Source organism: Octodon degus, unplaced genomic scaffold (assembly GCF_000260255.1).
Source record: "Octodon degus isolate 3935 unplaced genomic scaffold, OctDeg1.0 scaffold00046, whole genome shotgun sequence".
Taxonomy (NCBI): Eukaryota; Metazoa; Chordata; class Mammalia; order Rodentia; family Octodontidae; genus Octodon; species Octodon degus.
The window spans coordinates 9,452,934-9,457,190 of record NW_004524622.1 but is presented as its reverse complement, the minus strand read 5'-3'; the positions used below and the strand labels follow the sequence as shown (position 1 = coordinate 9,457,190).

Here is a 4,257-nt window from a genome sequence, read left to right as displayed (position 1 = left end):
CCGACGCCGGAGCCCCGACTTGCCGGAGTCTGGTTTATTTCTCCCGTGGGCTGCAGCGGGCTGCGAGGGGCCCCTCCGGAGAGCTTTCCTAGGGGAGACAGCTTGGCGCGTAGATAATCATTTTGAAATCATTTGTGCATTGAGACTTTTCCCAGTGCAAATACCATAGCAAAATGATGCCTCATAATCGCTACTTTCGCACCCTCTATTCTCCACCCACCAGTACACTATTAACAAAATCATTTCGTATTAATCCTTAGAACCAAAATCCTTTCGTATTAGTCCTTACAACCTTAATCCTTTCCCTGCGCTTTGAACTTACCGAGTTCTGGGAGATTTGGCGAAGCCTTACTGGAGTAGAGGGAGCAACTGCGTAAGGCCTGATTATTCTCTGTGAATGAATGTGTTGGGGGGGGGGAGCCCGAGGGGCCGCCCTCACTGTGCCACTCCCAGCCTGCTCTCTGGATTTCCCATCACACACACACACACACACACACACACACACAGAGAGAGAGAGAGAGAGAGAGAGAGAGAGAGAGAGAGAGAGAGAGAGCTAGAAGCGGCCTATAACATGAAATATGCACCTTGTACATACCTTGATTCCACTGTTTAATCATGCAAATGTTAACAAATCTTTACATTTAATCATCGAAAAATAAGTTAAACAGAAAGATCTATGTTTAAGTAAAACAAGTGTTAAATAAAATGAAAAGTCAGTGTCCTAAACCAGACACTGTTTTATACTATTTTCATACCACTGAGTGCTATTTGTTTCACCTATCATTTCAATCTTTGTTTTTTGGTTTTTTTTTTTTTTGAGGAACCAGGGATTGAACTCAGGCCCTTGAGCTTGCCTGGCAAGCACCATCTCCCTGGCCCCTATCACTTCAATCTTATCCTTTTAAAATTTTTAATTTTTTTTTTATTTTAACATTTAGTGTGGGGGGGGGCAGCTCAGCCCACCAGGGGCTGGGGCTGGCTGGCATGTGGTGCTGGGGGATCGAACCGCGGTCCCTGTGCTTTGCCAAGCTTGTTCCAAGTAGGTGCTTTAGACCACTGAGCCATCTCTCCAGCCCCTCAATCTTATCCTTATAACAATCTTAATTTTAGTAACTAGTAGTGCTAATAAAAAGATGATACCCTAGCTTATTAACATATTATAGTGTCTTGATTGGGCATTTGTGCTTTTGATTACTTTAAATATCACAAATCAATTATAAATGTTCTTCAAAAATTAAATAGGGTCTGACCCCCTCCCAGCTGGAGGCTGATCCAGGCCTGTAGAGCATTCTAGGGAAGCTCTATACCCCTCACTTCATTCCCACCGCTGTTTACTTTCTATTTTCACATAGGATCTTAATAAACCGCTCAGGCTTGCCAGGCTTGCCAGGCTTGCCTCCTACTTGTGATCCTCCTGCTTTAGCCTCCTGAATAGCTGGGATTACAGGCCCTGGCTACCATCACCTGCAAAATTAAAGGTTTATAAAGTATTTACATCATGATAGTTCAAGTGGTATAAGATTTAAGAGTTACTGCATTCTTGAATCTTCAGATTTTTAGGTTTAATCAAAGCTGGTTTTTATTTTTATTTATTTATTTTTATTTTTTGTATTTATTTATTTTTGTGGAACCAGGGATTGAACTCAGGCCCTTGTGCTTGCCAGGCAAGCGCTTATTCTACTGAGCCATCTCCCCAGCCCCCATAGTTTTTGTATTTTAGGGAAGGGTCTACAGGGTGTTCAGGGTCTCACTACTAGATCGGACTTGTAGTGATCCGCCTGTTTACAGCCTCCCAAGAGCTGGGATTACAGGCCTGCTGCACGACCTGGGAGTGGGGCCAGAACAGCAGGCTGGAGATAAAACCTACTTGCAGCCACTTTAATGCGTTGAGCTATTTGGCCAGCCCTCTCCTTAAAGCTGTTTTTAAAATTTTATTTGTGTATTTATTTATTTATTTTTGTGGTACCGGGGATTGAACTCAGGACCCTGTGCTTGCCAAGCAAGCACTTATTCTACCGAGCTATCTCCCCAGCCCATTTTATTTTTTTAAAGCTGTTTTTTAAACTTATGTATATTACAAATCTTTATAAAAATGTTCTCAATACTAAGTTAAGTTTTATTTCTTTTTATTTCCAAGGTCCATACAGAGGGGTTAGGAATGTAGCACAGGGAGGAGCACTCTACCTAGTGCTTGCAGTGCCCAGAATTCACTTTGTCCCCTGCACCACACACAAAAAAGTTCACACTTCTGACTCTTGTTTGTTTTTGTTTTTTGAGATAGAATTCAGGCTGGCCTCGGAATTATGTTCAAGGTAAGGGGAAGTATTTTGGGAAGAATTGAGGCAATGTGTCTTTTATTGAAATACATTTTAAAAACTTTTAACATTCACTGTATGTATATATGATATATCTGTGGAGCTCCAGTGGCGCAATCAGTTAGCGTGCAGTACTTATACTGATTACATCTCTATATATTAGAGATACAGAGATATAGATATAGAGATATAGATATTTGGACTTTTTGAGACAGGATCTCACTATGTAGTGCTGGCTTTCAATTCATTTTGTAGCCCACATTATCCTCAAACTGCCAGCCATCAGCCCTCCTGCCTCAGCCTCCCAAGTGCTGGGATTACAGGCCTGCAGCCTCCAAGCCCAGCTGGTTTTATGTACTTATTTAGTTTTCTTTTTTGAGACTGTGTCTCATGCTGTAGTCCAGGCTGACCTCAAACTCACAGCAATCCTCCTGCTTTAGCTTCTGAGTGTTGGGATTACAGGCGTGCTCCACCACACCTGGTGATACTTCGGTTTTAATAGTAGTAATCCAATTATAATTGTTCAAATACAGTACCAATAGGAGCTCAGTAAAGAAATTATATTTCAGGAATATATTATATGACAATACAAAAATCCCATTTCTTCTTCTTCTTCTTCTTCTTCTTCTTCTTCTTCTTCTTCTTCTTCTTCTTCTTCTTCTTCTTCCTCCCCCTCTCCCTCCTCCTCCTTCTTCTTCTTTTTGGTACCAGGGATCAATTCAGGACCTTGCACTTGCCAGGCAGGTGCTTATGCTGCTGAGCTGTCTCCCTGGCCCTCTTTCCACCTGTGGAAACTATTCTGGAAGTTTTGTTCATTAAGTGTCTATTTGCAAGGTTGTGGCCGCCTTGATGTCCTGAACTGATTGAAAATCTTTGCCCTTCACAGTCATTTTGAATTTGTGGAAAGGCCAGAAGGTGCACGCTGCTAAGTCTGGAGAGCAAGGTGGATGGGAACACTGCAATGTTTTCACTGGACAGAAACTGTCATAAACATTCAATCAGTTTGGTGTGATTATAACATACAGTGAAAGTTTACATTTTTAAAGTGTATCACCCTAAAAGACACATTACTATTAAGCCCCCTCAAAATATTCTCCCTCACCTCAAACACTTAGCAATGTATCTTTTACTGTAATACGTTTTTTAAAAAATTAAGCATTCATTATATCTTTCAATCATCCTTTGTATACTTAAAATGTAGTGTATATATTAAATATATACTAATGAACATAGGCTTAAGAAAGGAAATGTTTACCACCCTGGTGCACTAATGAAAATTAAATATTTGCTCAGTGTCACACAAAATTTAGCAATGATATCACAAACCATCTGATTTTCACTGATCGATGATCTTAGGGCTTTGGATTTCACTTTCAAAATCAGTTACTCTTAATTTTTTCTGGTTCAACTAACATTGAAAATCACCTTATACCTGTGAAGCTAAGAAATGCTAAAAATGCTGAATAATCAACAGTATCTGATTAATACATTGCACGGATGGAAACTCAGAAAACTATGTTTGTATGGCTAAAGTACTACTGACTGCATTTTTCTGTTGCCTGCCATTACTTACCAGTTACTGACCAAAACTGGGACAATTTTTTTTTGCTAAAGAGTGACATCTAGTGACATCATTCTCTAATTACAATAAAAAGTGTATTACTTAAAATCATGATTCCAGAAACCATGCTTTGATGTCACAAACATCATTCCAAGAGGAAAACGTAAAAACCCACAGGTGTGCTATGCCATGTCAGAAAAGTAAAGCTAATTCAAAAACTTACAGTAAGAGCCAAGTGCGGTGGTGCACATTTGCAATCCCAGACCCTGGGAGATTAAGTCGGATCGCAAATTTAAACTCATTCTGGGCCCCGCCGCCGCCCGAGCCCACGAGCCAGCCGGACCGAGCGGCCCCGGAGCTGGCCGGGAGGCGGCGGCGCAG

The 4,257-nt window shown here is 41.1% G+C and overlaps 1 pseudogene; it reads left to right on the top strand.

Moving 5' to 3' along the window:
• The first annotated feature begins 2,303 nt into the window (after nt 1-2,303).
• Nucleotides 2,304-4,257, top strand: part of LOC101592419 — a 2,411-nt pseudogene continuing 457 nt past the window's right edge.